We start from the raw sequence: 16,830 nt of genomic DNA, 5'->3' as shown, positions 1-16,830 counted from the left end.
CAGTCAGGTGCATCCCTAGATATTTCAATTTGTGTTTGGCTATTGTGAAGGGTACCACCTTTTTGATCTCTTCTTCTGTGGTCTTATCTGATGTGTATAACCGTCTGATGGACTTCTGTTTGTTGATCTTGTATCCTGCCAAACTCCACTATTGCTTCCAGTACTCCCCTTGTGGAACTTTTGGGATTTTCCATATATAGAATCATATCATCTGCAAATAACGAGAGTTTCACCTCTTCCTTCCCCAGACGAATACCTTTGATGTCACTTCTTTGCCTTATGCTGTTAGCTAAAACCTCCAGCACGATATTAAATAGGAGTGGGGACAAGGTCTAAGGAGCATTTTTAAGAAAAAAATTTTACTGAGGGATTTTACAACTTTTATAACAATCCATACACCAAGTGTATCAATAATATTTGTACCTATGTTGCCATCATCATTTTCTACTTGAGCCTTTGGTATTAGCTCCTCTTTTTTTCCTCCCTTCCCCACTCTCTCACCATCTTGAACCCTTAATAAATTATAAATTATTGTTATTTTTAGATCTTATACTGTTTGTTGCCTTCCTTCACCCATGTTTCTGTTGCTAGTCCCTGTGGGGTGAGGGGGAGTTAATACATTGATTATTATGATCGGTTCCCCCTTTCTTTACCATCTCCCCCCACTTTTCCCCTTACCCCCATGGTATGACTACTTCCATTACTGTTCTTGAGGCTTTTGTCTGTTGTGGATTCCGTGTGTTGAGAGCTTTTATCTGTACCAACATACATGCTCTGGTCTAGCTGGATTTGTAAGGTAGAACTGGTTCATTAGAGTGGGGAGAAGCATTAAAGAACTAGAGGAATGTTGTGTGTTTTATCCATGATATACTGCACCCTTGCTGGCTCGTGCCTTCCTGTGACCCTTCTGTGAGGGGATGTCCAATGGGCTGTAGATAGGCTTTGGATCTCCACTCTGACTCCCATTATTCGCATCAGTATGATTTTTTGTTTTGGGTCTTCTGATGCCTGATACCCAATCCTATTGGCACCTTGTAATCACGTGGGCTGGTATGCTGCTTCCATGTGGGTTTTGTTGCTTCCATGCTAGATGGCCGCTTGTTCAACTTCAAGCCTTTAAAATCCCAGATGCTATATCTTCTAATAGCCATGCTTTCTTCACCACATTTGCTTATACATCCATTTTGTCTTTAGCAATTGTGTCAGGAAGGTGAGCATCACAGAATTCCAGGTTATTAGAACAAAGAGTTCTTGTGTTGATGGTGGACTTGAGTAGAGGCCCAATGTCCATCTGCTACCTTGTTACTTAACATATAAATATATGTACATAGACCTGTATAGATATCATTATATAAATATATTTACATTTTTAAATGCCTATATTTATACCTCAATAAATATCTTTTGCCTCCTGATTCTTTCCTCTATTTTCTAAGGAGCATTTTGGTTGCACTTCTTATGATACAGATTTGCTTGTTCCTCTGACTGTCCACACATGTGCAATAAAGAGCATGGAGGGTCATTTCTGACCTCTGGCTTCCCTCTTATCAGGAGGCAGAGGTCAGACATACCAGCACACTCCATCCTTCTTTACCTTCTGACACTAACTGTTCCCCCAAGGTGCTCTACTTCCATGCTGGGTTCAATAATTCATTGCCATGGCCACACAGGATTCACAGACAACATAATTAAGAGGGTTTCTAAGGAAGTTACCAGGTTACCACAAGTCAGGATCAGTACACAATAAGGATACAGTCAGTCACTGGTTCACAACATCTTTGCTCAGCCAGTAGCCAAGTTTCTGGTCCTCAGTCTCTCAGCTACATGGTCCTTAGGCTTCTGCCTCCACGTACCAGGAAGTCCTCCTGTTGTTCAGTCTCACAGTCCCTTAGTTGAAGCTCTGCGCCTCCATTCTGTCCCTTGGTTTCCTTACCTTGACCTTGACCTCTTGTTTTAGCCTGGCTCCTTTGTTCTATCCTATGGCCTTGATGTCACAGTCTCCAATGCCTCTGGTCTCGGCTTCTGCCTCTTCACACAGAGAGCTCCACTGTGCTCCTCGTCTGGCACTACTGGCATGTCTCTTTTCTGAGATGGCTCTTCTCCACGAAAGGATGACTTTGATAGAGGTGGGGTTTTTAAAATTGTTTATAGGGCTTTGTCTTTTAGGAAACAAAGGATTTTCTTGGTTCACACCTTCTATTAAAATTAAGACATAAACCTGCCCTCATCCTGTCCATTAGTATAACAGAAATCCCCTCCCACCCCAAATGGGACTCTAGCCAAAGGCATGAAGTCCAAAATTAGAATACAGCACACAAGGAATTATGGCGATAAAGGCTACAGTAATTGACTACATCTCACCATAGTACTTTCTTTTTTTCCCCCTAAGGGAGATGCAGTTTATTTACACCAGCAGCCATAAGGGTGGGGGATGGAGGGGGGAGGGCAATACACAGCATTTAAAAAATTAGTTATCTGTACAAGAAGGATGACATATGCAAAAATTAAAATCTCAAGCCCATAGGATGTCATGAGCCCCCCTCTCCCACAATGACCTCAGCAGGCAGTAATGCCAGGTAGTGGCCCCTGAGCATGGGGGTGGGGGTGGGGGGGCCGGGGAGGTAAGAGAGATGCAAGGAGGAAAAGCCACCTATCATGAAAATGTGGCAATTAGTACAGAAACACACACACACACACTCAGACATGATAGTATTCAAGGCAGCCAACACCCAGCTGGTGTGGGAAGGATGGAATTAAAGCACAGCTTGCTGTTCAGAGGGTGGGAGTGGGGAGCTCCTAGCCTTTGTTCAACTACATGGTAGGGGGACTCTCTCCCAAAAGGGGGGCTCTCTCCTGAGGGTGGGCCAAAGAAACAATGGGGAACTGATTTAGACAAAGGCTCCCAAACTACTCCCTCCTACAACCAGAAGGGAAAGGAAGAGGCCAGAAGGGAAAGGGTGAATTGGGGCCTAAGTTGCCTCTGAGGGGAGAGTAGGCCCCTGGCCTTCCTCCATCCACCACCCCACTCCTGAGACTTCCTTGGGAAGCAAGCTGAAGGCCCCCTGAGAGTCGCCTCTCCCTTCGGCTTCCGCAGAGGGCACAGGCGATACAGGGTCAAGAAACCCAGGCCCCAGGACTTAGCCTAACTCCTGTGCCCAAACAGGTTTGGCTTCCTACAAAGTAATCCCACTTCTTGGGTTAAAAAACAATTTGTAACCAGGTGCCAGCCACAATCAGAACTATCTGGGCGAGATTGGGACCCCAGCTGGCCAAGCTGGCTCCTAATTGAAGTCAGTCTAGCAGGCTTGGGTAGTAGCTACCCAATGGGGACTGGCCCCTCCTGAGAGGAGGGCAGGGACACATCCAGCCAGTGGGAACCAGTGGGTTCAGGGTCAACTCCACCCTCTCAGTCAGTCAGCTGGCTGCCAGTTCAGGCTGTGGTCCCCAGCTCAGCTCCTGGAGTGGTGGTGCCCTCAAAAGGTAGGGTGGTACATCACAGGGATGTAGACCAGGCAGGTGGGCACACTGATCATCCCCCAGAGAGGCAATGCCTAGGCATGATGCCCCTCCCAGGGCAGAGGGCACAGAGAACACCTTCTTCCCACCCTATTCCCAAGCAGAAGGAGAGGCACAGGGTCTGGATTTCCTCAGCGCCCCCAATGAAAGCACAGAATAAATAACTTAAAAGCGGCCAAGGCAGGGGGAAGAGGGCAGGCTTCGGAGGCAGGAACACGGCTAGGCGCTGAAGCTGATCAGTAGGAAGAGAGGGTGACAAGCTGCAGCTGGGAACTTGGACTGCCCTGGGAGGGCAGGAGGGCAGGGCAGGTGGGAGGAACATGGAGCTCCCCAGGAGGGTGAGGCTAGGCCCCTTCCTGGGGCAGGGAATGAGGTAAGAAAACACTTCAAATAAAGCAGCACCCTTCCCTCTCATCTGGGGGCCCAGCTCCTCTCCAGCCCAGGGCCAGGGAAAAAGGGCAGTGGGGAGTCATTGTGATATCCTCCCGGTTCCCTCTCCCGACCCTCCCCAGCCCCTTCCTTGCAGCTGCAGTCTGGGGCCCTGGTCTGGCACCCAACAACGCAAGGACAGCTCTTGCCCCAAGGAGGTCGATGGGGGTTGGGGAAAGGGCTGCCCCTCTAAAGGGCAGGGGAGGTACCCATGCTGTTCCAGACGCTGACCTCAGGAGACCGCACTCTGCGCCTGCCTACTCCAAGGAATGCGGGCATCTGGTAGGATTCTCCAGACAGGACCGGTCCAGCCCAGCCCCTCAGCGCCAAGCACCGGACCCATTTACATTGCTGAGGGCAGCTGGGCTAGCCCCCTCCAGGTCCAGCTTCGATGCTGGAGCCCCTGGGTGGGGGGCAGGCAGTGCTCTCAGGCAGTGACATCCAGTGACTCAGAATGAATAGGGAAACTGCCTCCCCACCAACCTGATGCCCAAGGCAAACCATGGCCAGGTCTGAATCTTGCATGCCCAGGGTCTGTGCTGCTTCGCAGAGGACCCTGCCGGCCCCCCAGGGGCGCGTAATTGGATCCCCTACCCGCCTGACCCACCAAACTTCCCCCGCCCAGACCCCCAGCAGCTGTCCTTTGGCCAGGTGCTGCCACTTGGGTGGGGCTGGGAGAGAGCTGCTCAGCCAATGGTTATCCCTGGCATCGGCGTCAATAGATGTCACTGTAGATGCTGAGCATTGGGGGCTGCGGTGGGGGGTGGGGCGTGGCTTTGGCTTCTTTTTCTTGTTGGACCCCAGGCTGGAGGCCGACGGCACCAGGCTCAGGTGGGATTTCTTTTTGTGGGCTTTCCGTGACTCGGGGTTGTTGGTACCTAGACCCGGTCCCTGGTTCTCGGTGGTCGTGGAGGAGCCAGAATCCGAGGGTGAGAGGTCAGAGGAGCTGTCCCACTGGAGCCAGTCATGTCAAAGGTGTCCTTATCCAGCGAACTCTCCCCCTAGGGAGGACCGCCAAGGTCCCAAGGAAATAAATCCGCAAGGCTTGCCTCTGCTCCAAGCTGTGCGGCGGCAGCACAGGGAGCTCGTGTACATCTCGGTGTGTCCCGAAACCGCCGCACACTGCGTGGTGATCAGGCTGCGCAGCTCCTCTGGCCCCAGGGCCTCATGGCTGATTCCCAAGGAGCTGTGATACTGAGAGGTCGAATTGCTAAGTCCGTCCCCCGTTTTTGTGTTTTAAAGACTTGGATCTTCTAGGGGAATTGGGCTCTTCTCTGAGCCCTAGGACCAGTCGCTGTCGTTGATGTCATCACGGTCCTCTTGGTCACGCTCTGACTTGTCCCTGTTCTGCCGTTCCGACCCATTCCCCAGCACTTCTGCAGGTGCGGGGCGAAGCCGGAGCGGCAGCGGGGCAAACGCACTCCTTGCTCTTCCACTGGTTGAAAACCTGTCAAAGGTGCCGGGTCCTGGCTGGTCCACGGGCTCAAAATCCTTCGCGCTCTCAGGCAGGGTCCGTGTCATCCAGGAAGAAGTTGCCACGCTTCACAGTACCTCGAAGCAGACTACCCACCAAGAATCCTCGGACGAGGCCCTCGGAGATCTCCTGAGCGATGGCCTCTAGGTTACTGTTATCCAGGCCAGACAAAGACATCTCTATTTTCATCGTAAACTCTCGTGGAGAGGAATTCTTTTGACTGTTTATAGCACACTGGGCGCCAGGCGTGGGTCCTCGCCTCTCCCTGGTGCCCAGGGTCCGGGACCTGGGGTTCAGGCCGCACCCCCTTCACCCTACCCCCACCTTTACCTCACTGGGTGGCTATGGCCTGGTCTATGGTACTTTCAATATCTTTTGTCAATGATTTAAATAAATCAACTCTTTCTCCTTCCTTATTCACTATCCACCTTTCACATGCACAGGAGACTATTGACAATAGCACAATGTGGGCCTCAAGGTGACAAGTTTTCTCTTCAACCCTTTAGAGAAGTCTTGTGCCTTGGATTTTCCCAATGAAATTCATTATCTGATTTTTCCCAGGGTTAGAGATGAGCCAAATGACACATTTCCCTCTCATCATAGCCCAGCCATATTGGCTCCTTACAGATCCACCAGCTTGTCAGCACCCGCCTCAGGGCCTGTGTGCCTATTCCTCCACCTGAACACTTTCCCCACGAGACCTGTGGTTCACTCCCTAACCCCATTTGAGATGTCCTCTCTTCAAATGCCCTCTTCCCTAACTTTCCTATCTCAAAGATCAGTTTCATTCACTGCTTTTCCCTCACTCTGCATTTTTTGTCATCATGGTAAACAGGTTCCCCTGGTAGAAAATGGGTAGTACAATAAATAGATGAGGATTCTGCATGAATAATAGAATGTAGTTTATTTGAATGTTTTAAAGAGCTCTTATCTCTTTTCTTTTTAAACTTATTTTTACTCATATTCATTAAGTAAACATTCACAGAACCCAGGAGTCCTTGAGTTGGGAGATACCTCAGAGTATCTGCATTAGGTTTGCGTTCCGATTGCATACCATCGGGAGACGTGTTCCTGTGCTTGAGCCCACTGTTGCAGCCATGGTAGCAAGCATCTCATTGAGGACCTTCCTCTTTTCCACTGCCCCTCCACTTTGCCAGTCAGGACGCCCTTCACCAGACTGGCCTTTTCTGACAGCACATCCAAATTACGTAAGATGAAGTCTTGGCAACCTTGCCTCTAAGGAAGGTTGTGACCGTGCTTCCTTCATGACAGATCAATCTGTCCTTTTAGCAGTCCATGGTACTTTCAATATTCTTCTCCAGCACCACAATTCAAATACATCAATTCTTCTTCAGTCTTCTTTATTCAATGTCCAACTTTCACATGCATATGAGGCGATGGAAAGCACCATGGCTTGGGTCAGGTGCACCTGTGCCCTTAGAGTAATATCCTTGCTTTTCAACTCTCTAAAGAGCTCTGTGCAGCAGATTTACCGAATGCAACATGTTTTTTGACTGCTGCTTCCCTGAGCATTGGTTTTGGATGTAAGCAAGACAAAATCTTTGACAGATCCAACCTTTGCTTAAGTCAGCAGTTGGCTTAAGGTATATTTTATTTGGAACGTTCACGGTACTCTAATTTTTGTGGAGGATATAAAATGCAGTGCCACAGAGCAGAAGGCGGGTATAGGGCAGTGATTAAGAGCACACACACTGGGGCCAGAGCTACCTTGTTGAAATCCAGCTTCCAAAGCTTCCAGAGTCCACTTAGAGTTTCCTCCAGAAGAAATGCCTGGCTACCTACTTTCAACATCTCAGGTATTAAAACTTTATGGAGAACAGCCCTACTCTGATACACATGGAGTCAACATGAGTTGTAATCGACTCAGCAGCAACTGGCTTGACTTTCCAATGTGGTGTAATATCTGGTAGGTTGCTGAATCATTTTATGACTCAGTTTCCTCATGTGTACAATGAGGGTGATAATAGCGTTATCGAAAAATTGAGACTCATCGACTCCCAAAGTAAAGTCAAAACCCACTCTGAGGCAAGCTTTTGGAAAAGAAAGGGGAAAAATGTAACTGATCAGGTGATCTAGATTAAGATGTCTAATGTGGAAGGGAAAGGCTTCAAAGCCAAACTCACTACTATCAAGTCCATGCTGACTCACACCAACCCTAGAGGACAGGGTGGAACTGCCCCTGTGGTTTTCCAAGGCTGTCACTCTTTTCAGGTGTAGGAAGTCCCATCTTTCTCCCATGGAGCAGCTGGTGTTTTTGAACTGCTGACCTTAGAGTTAGGAGTGTGATGAGTAATCATTATACCACCACGGATGCTTCAGAGGAGGCTTATATCCAACCAGATAGTTTTAGGAAAGGAATGTTAACTATCTATTGCTTGATTAACAAACTTCACAGACATCTAGCTCATCTTTTCTCAGGACTTAGAAGAAAAGATCCCAGTGTTCTTGATATCTTAGTTCATGGGTGGCATGTCCTTGGAGTGGATTCACTGCAACTGTTTGGCAAAATAATTTTTGGGAAGCATTAAAAAAATTACAGAAAAGTAACATCTTAAGAGATTACAAGTTTGACCTGTAGCCAGACATGGGTTAATGCATAACAGTCTCTCCAAGGTTGACTAAGCTCAGATGTGGGTGATAAGGGCTATCTGACCTTCACTCTGCTCTCTCTGCCTCCTTCTGCTTTTGAGAAAGGTTATATGCTCCTAACTCTGCAGAGGAGGATTGTCCGGGACATGGACAGAGATTTTTTCTCTGCACCTTCCCTGAGCTGGTTTCCTAACCAACAGGGAAGACATTCTGGTTTGCAGTCACATGGTGTTCATTATACTTTAATTCTTAATGGTAAGGACTCATAGAACTCTATATAGTCTCTAACTCTGGAAGGAAACAGCAGCAACTGGTCTGAGTGCAGTGGGGGTTACAATTGCAATTTGGGATTCTGGGACAAGTAAGATTGAGGTTTCAGAGGCCCAGTGAGGCCTAGCCTATTTGAGTAGCAGTACCTCCCTCATAGAGTTATCCTGAGAATCAGCTGGGTCAGTCCGTGTCAATGTTACAGAGTGCCTGCTTCTGGCTACGCACGGTGATGACATGCAGATGATTTTCCATGAAAATCAGGGCAGAATGCTGTGCTGGTGTCCAAGCATCTCAGACCCTGAAAACGTTCCAATCCAGGCTTCAAATCCACAGTCATGAGCAAAGAGCTCTAGACTCTTTTCTAGAATCACTTTTTAAGAGTTTGAATATCCTTCTTGCTCATTTCATTGACTGCTTGATTATCTAATATGATCTTTGAATTTCTTTAAGTTCTTGCTGAAAAGCTACATACAAACCAATAGACACAGGAAAAGAACAATAATAATATGCGACTCCACAATTATCTTTCCAAAATGCATCCTGTTTCCTTATGTGTCTGCTTTTCCCCGTCAATCTCTCTGTTTTCCTCTCAGCCTCTGTTGGTTTCTTTGTTTATTTTTACCTGTGCATCGTTGTATGGAGCTCTGGTGGTATAATCGTTTATGTGTTACGCTGCCAATCGTAAGGTCAGCCATTCAAGCCTGGAAATTCACGGACTAGAATTCTACCCTACAGGGTAGAAATGAGGATGCTAACGAGGTTGGGTTTTTTTCCCCTTTATTTTCTTCCTTTTAATCCTACTTCATCTGATTTTATAGCTTTATATGTCTTGCTCTTTTCTGAGATCACTCTCTCTCTCTCTCTCTCTCTCTCTCTCTCTCTCTCTCTCTCTCGATCTCTCTGTTTCTCTCACACACACAATGCATCTGGTATGCGCACACATGAGTACATCTCAGAAATGACAGTACCATCTTGCTTCTTACACCAACTCCTTTATGACGACATATGAGATTACAGAGTGCACACACCCACCATCATCCTAATGCGTGCCTCCTTTGAACTGAGCTAAGTGGCAGGTGGCAGGCCCTCTGAATGACAGCTTGTCTCTAAGTCTACATGGTACACCTGGCAGTGTTCATTTGGCCACGTGTTCCATATGGGGAGATTTACCCCCATTTTTACTTGAGATCCTATTTAAAATGACCCATGTGTTGTGCAGCCGCTGCCTGTTTTTGCAACTCTTCCCCACCCAAGGTCATTCACCTTTCTTGTCTTGTTCTCAGTTCTCCTGGGTACTTCAGTTCTCAACCTTAACTTGAGTTGCTACCAAGCAATTTGAATCAGAGTTTTTAAATCACCATCCCTAATAATAAGTTGGCAGGCCCTATTTAGGTCTACTTTGCTTGATGGTAGAGAGAATGATATATAAACAGTAAGTCAAGTTCTAGTATCTCCATTTGAATAATTCTATTAATTTCATTATGAGCAGAACATCCATAGCCTTAATGTAAAGCAAGGACAATATAGCTCCAGCCATTTTATCCAAGAAGACTGGAAATTGATTTTCAGGACATCAAAACAGTATCTCTGAGAACCTGTCATGAGGTTTGCTTTTGTGGGTTAAACAAACAAGCAAACAAACTTTCTGACCTATACAATCTGCCATAGGAAAGTGGTTTCTATGTGTGTGACATACTTGGATTGCCTTACACAAATACAATTTTTATTTGACAGTTCTAATATTTCAAGCACTCCATGTTATCAGATGGGCTGTTTTTTGTTGGCAGTGGGAGTTTGCAAACTAATGAAGAAAATAAAAAGAAAATTTGCTTGAGACTGCTGAGTATTTGCAACCAGAAGGTAAGCAAAGGAGGTACCCGAGTTAAAAATAATTACCATCACTGCCACAGCCCTCCATTAGTGCTGGCAAAAGACCCAGGGTCTGACAGTTAAATTAAAGCTTGCAACCCAGCGAAAAATTAGCAGCAGAAAACGTGAATGCTGGTAACATCGCAGTACATGCCATTTACTGTAGGACTTGATAACTTTGCTCCATTCACAAGATTCCCTGGGAGATCAGACTGCTGAGAAGCAAGGAGGAAACAAATCCATCAGACACTGTTTGTAGAGCGATGGCCAACCAGCTTGCCATTAAATAGGAGTGGCTCAATAGGATCCTTCCTTAATGACCTGCCATTAGATGGTGAGCTGAGTCTAGACTTTGAAGTCAAACACACTTGAGTGGCTGGCAAGTTCAGTTCCAACATGTAATGGCGATGTGTCTGCAAGCTAATGACTTAAGCTTTCTGAACCTCAATATTCTCATCTTCAATGTGTAAATAATAATATGACACACTTAATAAGTTGTACTTGAAGCACGTTCTGATGAAGATCAAGGATTGCAACCTTCTGTATGGATTACAACTCAAAGGGGAAAAAAAACCCCAAATCCTCACGAATGGACTAATATGTAACATCATGAGAAATGGAGAGAAGTTTGAAGTCACCAAGGATTTCGTCTTGCTTGGACCCACAATCAATGCTCATGGAAGCAGCACTGAAGAGATAAAAAGATACATTGCATCGAATAAATCTGTTGCACAAGAACACTTTGAAGTGTTGAAAAGCAGGGATATTACTTTGAGGACAAAGGTGTACCTGACCCAAGCCATGGTGATTTTTTTCTTGGTATTTTTATTTATTTTAATCATTTTATTGGGGGCTCTTACATCTCTTGTTACAAACCATACATCAATTGTATCTGACATATTTATACATATATTCCATTGTTTTTTCTTTTTTTCAATCATTTTATTAGGGGCTCTTATCACAATCCATACATATACATACATCAATTACGTAAAGCACATTTGTACATTCATTGCCCTCATCATTCTCAAAAGATTTGTTCTTCACCTAAGCCCCTGGCATCAGCTCCTCCCTCCTCACTACTCTCTCCCTCATGAACTCTTGATAATTTACACATTATTGCTTTGTCATATCTTGCCCTGTCCAATGTCTGCCTTCAACCACTTTTATGTTGTGTGTCCCCCAGGGAGGAGGTCATATCTAGATCCTTGTAATCGGTTCCCCCTTTCCAACCCACCCTCCCGCCACCCTCCCAGTATGACCACTCTCTCCACTGGTCATGAAGGGATCATCTGCCCTGGATTCCCTGTGTTTCCAGTTCCTATCTGTACCAGTGTACATCCTCTGGTCTAGCCAGATTTGTAAGGTAGAATTGGGATCATGATGGTGGGGTAGGAGGAAGCATTTAGGAGCTAGAGGAAAGTTGTATGTTTCATCATTGCTACGTCGCACCCTGACTGGCTCATTTCCTCCCTGAGACCCTTCTGTAAGGGGATGTCCAGTGGCCTACAAATGCATATATTCCACCGTTCTTTTCTAGACATTTACTTTCCATTGAGCCCTTGGGATCAGCTCCTCTCTTCTCTCTCCCTCCTGCCACCTCCCACCAACCCTCTTGGCCCCATGATATTGTAGATGGTTAATTATTTTCAAATCTCATTCCAACCTCTGTCTCCCTTCCCCTCTGGTGTCTGTTGTTCTTCCCCCTGACTGGGGTGTGTGATTATGTGCCATTCATTGTGATCAGTGCCCCCCTCCCTCCTCACACCCATTTATGCCTACCCTTTTGGTATCTCTATTCTCAATCCTGTTCCTGGGTTCCATGTGTTGTGAGTTTTATCTCTTGCCTATACCTATGTACATGCTCCCAGCTAGTCTAGATTGGGCTAGCTCCCATCTAGTCTAGAAGGCAATGGGGTTGTGATAACGGGGGGTGAGGAGGCCTCCAGGGAACACAGGTATATTGTGTGCCCCATTAGTGCTCTGTTGCACCCTGACTGACTCACCCCTCCCTGCAACCCCTCTGTGGGGGGCTGCCCCACTATTCATAGATGGGCCTTGGGTCTCCACTCCAACCCCTCTCTATTCTCACCAATATATTTTACTTTGTTTGCTTACTGTTTGTTGTAAATCTTCTGATGCCGGTTGCCCAGTCTTGACACCTCATGATTGCACCAGCTGATGTGCTTCTTCCTTATGGACTTGTTGCTTCATTGTTGGATGGCCGCTTCTTTAACTTCAAGCCTTTAAGACCCCAGACACTATATATTTTAATAGCCAGGCACCATCCTCTGTCTTCACCACATCTGACTATGCACCCATTTTGTCTTCAGTGATTGTGTATGGGGGGAAGGGCGGTGAGCATCACAGAATGCTAATTTGTTAGAACAAAGTTCTCTTGTATTGAGGGAAGGTATGAGCTGGGGCCCGAGGCCCAAGGCCCATCTTCAGTTTCAGTGTATTGCCTTATAAATATATGTACACAGGCAATACCACTATTGTTATGGATTAATGTAATTGCATAAGTGCACACCTCTGTTAATCTCCCTATCTATGCCTTTGCTTCCTAGAGCTTGCCTCTGTTTCCTTTTGCCTCCTCCTGCCCCACCATCACTTTCTCCCTTCCTCCACCTCTTAGTGGCTCCTCTCCACTATCTTGGTGTTGCTCTAATATTCACAGGATCTCTAACCTCTCCTAGATGCTGGTTCTGCTTCCCTAGTTATTCCCCTGTCCATTATGCCATCCACGCGTTACACCCTTCTCCCCACCTCCTTCTCCCCCCTCTACCTTCTGGGGCCATTGGCTACATTGCATTCTCACTGGGCTCCCCTCCCATGGTCCAACCCATATAATTAAGCCACCCATCCATGTCCTAACTCAATAAGAAAACCTATGGTTGAAGAATGAAAAAGAAAGAGAAAAAGATGAGAGAAAAGAAGAAAAAAAGAAAGAAGACCCTAGATAGGTCCAGGTCAGTTTGCTGGTCCCCATGGACTCTCCCCACTGGTCCTGAGGGAGATCCAGGGGCAGCCCCCTCCTTGCCTGAAGTCCATTCTTGGGGCCACTCAGGGGCTCTGTGACTCAGTTTTACTCTGATTTCTGATCTATTGTGCTCCATTCCCACACTGTCTCCCCACCATGTGACCCCATTATTGTCCTGTCTCTGTATGCTCCATTTGGGGGCAACCTGTCTTGAGCTGTTGGTAGCCCCACAGTCCTCTCTGCACCCCAGCAGCTCCATGCAGGGACCTTCTCCTCTGGGCTTGGTGTGCCTATATGGAATCTAGGTTGATTGCCCATTTTTCTTTTTCCTTCTTGGTTTGCTTCTGTCTGGGTATGGTAGGTCGGTTCCTTTCCCCCACCAGAAGGTCTAGTGCCATTCTCTGCAGCACACACTTCCAGGGTGGGGTCCGGGCTGGTTCTGGTTGGGGTGGGCCCTGTAGTCCAGTCTTTTCATGGATTCCTCCACGTGTTACATTGCCCTCCTGGTTTGGCACATCATGGTGGGGTCTGTATGCACACTCCAATTCTGTGGAGACTCAACCAATATTCTCCCCCTGGGCAGGTTAGTGCCCTGTTCCCCTCCATCTCATCATCTCAGTTTCTCCCCAAACCCAATCTCCTTCCTCCTTCCCCCTTTCTCCTTCTTTACATTGGATCCACATGTACCTCCCTGGGTTTGATCTGACCTCCCCACAACTGCCTATGCTTTCTCCCGTGTATTGTGAGATAAGTGTCTTTTCTCCTATTCTTGCTGTGCTGATTGCACTTACCTCAGGGGACTCATGTTGTCTTTGTCCTTTTGAGATGGACTTACCTCGCTTAACATAATTCCTTCCAACTCTTCCCATGTAACCCCATGTTTCATATGATTATCCATGCTTTTCAGTGCAGCATAGTACTCCATTGTGTGTATGTGCCAGAGTTCACTAATCCACCCATCTATCGATGGAAATTTAGGCTGTTTCCAAGTCTTTGAAATTGTGAATTTCCCCGCAATAAACATTGGAGCACAGATGGCTGGCTGTGTTTTATTTCTTACCTCCTCTGGGTATATGCCCAGTAGAGAGATGGCTGGGTCACAAGGTAGATCAATTTTCATTTTCTTTAGGTATTTCCGGATTGCTTTCCACAGTGGCTATACATATCTACATGACCACCAGCAGTGGAGGAGGGTTCCTATTTCACCACATCCCCTCCAACATTTGTTGCTCTCTGATTTTCTGATTTGGGCTAACCTCGGGGGTGTTAGATAGTATCTCATGGTTATTTTAATTTGCCTTTCTCTTATGGCTAATAAACAGGAACACTTTCTCATGTGTTTGTTGAGCATACAGGTCTCCTCCCTAGTGAAAGTTATTTTGCCCACTTCCTTAGGGGGTTAACTGTTTCCTCTTTTTGCAGGCCATGAGGGTGTTGTAGATTTTAGTAATGAGCCCCTTGTCTGATGTGTCATTACTAAAAATCTGCTCCCAGTCTGTGGGTTGCCTTGTTACCCTCTTGGTGAAGTCTTTCAAGGTGCACAGGTGTTTTATTTTATTAAATCCCATTTGTCGAATTCCAGTTCACCTGTGTGTATACCCTGCCCTATTGCAGTGATCCTATGAATTCCCTGGGCCGATTATCTTAGGTTTGTCCCAATTTCTTCCTTGATGGTCCTGATGGTTTGGGGTTTTACTTCTAGGTCTGTGATCCACCTTCAGTTTGTTCTTGTGCGTGGGGTGAAGTAAACATCTTGGTTCATTTTTCTACATTTGGATATCCATTGTTTCCAGCACCACTGTTAAAAAGGAAATCCACTTCCCATGTGACGTTTTTGGGGCCCTTATCAAATATCAGTTGTCTATATGCTGATAGTTTAACTTCTGGGCTTTCTATTCTTTTCCACTGGTCTGAGAATCTATCATTACACCAGTACCATGCTGTTTTGATCACTGTAACTGTGTAGTAGGTATTAAAATCAGGTAAAGCAAGTTCTCTGACTTTGTTCTTCTTCTCCAACTTTGTCCTTGTGCTAATTCTGGGCTTCTTCCCTCTCCATATGAAATTGGTGCTCAACTTTTCCAATTCTTTGAAGAAAGTTGTTGGTATTTGAGTCAGAATAGCATTAAATTTTGTTTTATATGCGTTGGGTAAAATTGACATCTTTACTATGTTGAGACTTCAAATCAATGAGCATGGGATGTTCTTCCATTTGTGGAGAATGCTTTTTATTTCCTGTAGTAGGGTCTTGTAATTTTCCTTGTATAGGTCTTTAGTATTTTTTTGTTGTTGTTAAATATATTCCTAGGTATTTCTGTTTGTTCTTGGCTACTATGAAGGGTACTGCCTTCTTGATCTCCTTTGGTCCTGTCCGATGTATATAGAAAATCTATCTAGTTCCATTTGTTTATCTTGTATCCTGCCTCTCCTCCATATTCCTCTATCACTGTAAGTAACTCCATTGTGGAGCTTTTGTGGTTTTCAATGTACAGGCGCATGTCATCTGCAAATAGCGATAGTTTAATCTCCTCCTCTCCCATTTGGATACCTTTAATGTCCTTCCACTGTCTTATGTTGTTAGCTAGAACCTCCAGTATGACATTGAATAGAAGTAGGGACAAAGGACATCCTTGTCTTGTACCCTTTTTCAGAGGGATTGGCTTTGTCTTTTCTCATTTGACTAAGATATTGGCTGTTGGCTTTTTTTGTAGATAGCTTGTATTACCTTGAGGAATTTACCTTCCATTATTATCTTCGTGAGTGTCTTAATTAGGAATGGGTGTTGGATGTTGTTAAATGCTTTTTCCGTGACTGTAGATATTATCATGTGGTGCTTATATTTTTCCTTCTCAATGTGGTATATAACATTAATGGATTTTCAAATCTAAAACCATCCCTGAATCACTGGGATGAATCGTAACTTGTCATGGTGGGTGATATGTTTTATATACTTTTGTTTTCTATTGGCCAATATTTTGTTATTGATTTTTGCATCTACGTTCATTATAGATTTCAAAGTTACGCTTGCTTCAGAGAATGAGTTTTGGAGTTTGTCATCCTTTTCTATACCCTGGAATACTTTGTGGAGGATGGGAGTCAACTCTTCCCTGAATGCTTGGTAGAATTCTGCTGTGAAGCCATCGGGCCTGTGGGCTTTTTTGTTGGTAGCTTCTTGATAACCCTCTTTATTTCTTCTTTCACTATGGGTTTGTTGAGGTCCTTGACCTCTCTGACATAGTCTAGGGAGGGACTGTTCTTCCAGGTGTTTATCCATGTCTTCAATGTTTCTGAATTCATTAGAATACACTCCTTCATAGTACATTGTGATTATCCTTTTAATTCCATTGGGGTCTGTTGTAATTAACCCTGTTTCACCCCTCATCCTGGCTATTAATGCTTGCTCCTTCCTTTCCTTGGTTAGGTTTGCCAGCAGCATGTCAATTCTGTTGATCCTTTCATAGAACCAGCTTTTTGCTACATTTAACGTTTGGATCATTTTCTTGTCTTTCCACTGATCTAATTGTGCCTTAATTTTTATAATTTCTTTCTTTTGCTATTAGAGGGGTTATTCTGTTGACACTGTTCTAGTTGTTGAAGGTTTTATAATAATGTATCTGTTGAAAGCCTCTCTTATTTTTCATATATGCATTTATTGAAGTCAAGCTACCTCTGATAACTA

The 16,830-nt window shown here is 45.5% G+C and overlaps 1 pseudogene; it reads right to left on the bottom strand.

The window, feature by feature from the left end:
• Positions 1-4,311: 4,311 nt before the first annotated feature.
• Positions 4,312-5,651, bottom strand: LOC142422769 (ataxin-7-like protein 3 pseudogene; annotated as a pseudogene).
• Positions 5,652-16,830: the final 11,179 nt, after the last annotated feature.

The sequence above is a fragment of the Tenrec ecaudatus genome, chromosome 12, assembly GCF_050624435.1.
Source record: "Tenrec ecaudatus isolate mTenEca1 chromosome 12, mTenEca1.hap1, whole genome shotgun sequence".
Taxonomy (NCBI): Eukaryota; Metazoa; Chordata; class Mammalia; order Afrosoricida; family Tenrecidae; genus Tenrec; species Tenrec ecaudatus.
The sequence above is the reverse complement of the archived record's forward strand: the minus strand, read 5'-3'. Positions and strand labels throughout refer to the sequence as shown.